The sequence below is a fragment of the Mastomys coucha genome, unplaced genomic scaffold, assembly GCF_008632895.1.
Source record: "Mastomys coucha isolate ucsf_1 unplaced genomic scaffold, UCSF_Mcou_1 pScaffold6, whole genome shotgun sequence".
NCBI classification, from domain to species: Eukaryota; Metazoa; Chordata; class Mammalia; order Rodentia; family Muridae; genus Mastomys; species Mastomys coucha.
In genome coordinates this window covers 132,561,962-132,562,641 of record NW_022196912.1, presented here as the reverse complement: position 1 = coordinate 132,562,641, position 680 = coordinate 132,561,962, and positions in this window count along the sequence as shown.

Sequence of the window (680 nt, the reverse complement as noted above, 5' to 3'; positions counted from 1 at the left end):
CTAAGCAAGTAAAAGATCTCTTTGACAAGAACTTCAAATCTCTGAAGAAAGAAATTGAAGAAGATCTCGAAATATGGAAAGATCTCCCATGCTCATAGATTGGCAGAATTAATATAGTAAAAATGGCCGTCTTACCGAAGGCAATCTACACATTCAATGCAATTTCCATCAAAATTCCAACTCAATTCTTCACAGACTTAGAGCAATTTGCAGATTCATCTGGAACAACAAAAGACCCAGGATAGCCAAAACTATTCTCAACAATAAACATCCTCTGGTGGAATCACAATCCCAGACCTTTAGCAGTACTACAGAGCAATTGTGATAAAAACTGCATGGTATTGGTACAGTGACAGGCAGGTTGATCAATGGAACCGAATTGAAGACACAGAAATGAACCCACACACCTATGGTCACTTAATCTTTGACAGAGGAGCTAAAACCATCCAGTGGAAAAAAAGACAGCATTTTCAACAGATGGTGCTGGCTCAACTGGAGGTTAACATGTAGATAAATGCAAATCGATTCATTCCTTTCTCCTTGTACAAAGCTTAAGTCCAAATGGATCAGGGACCTCCACATCAAAGCAGATACTAATAGAAGAGAAAGTGAGGAAGAACCTCCAGCAAATAGGCACAGGGGAAAACTTCATGAAGAGAACGCCAATAGCTTCTGCTCTA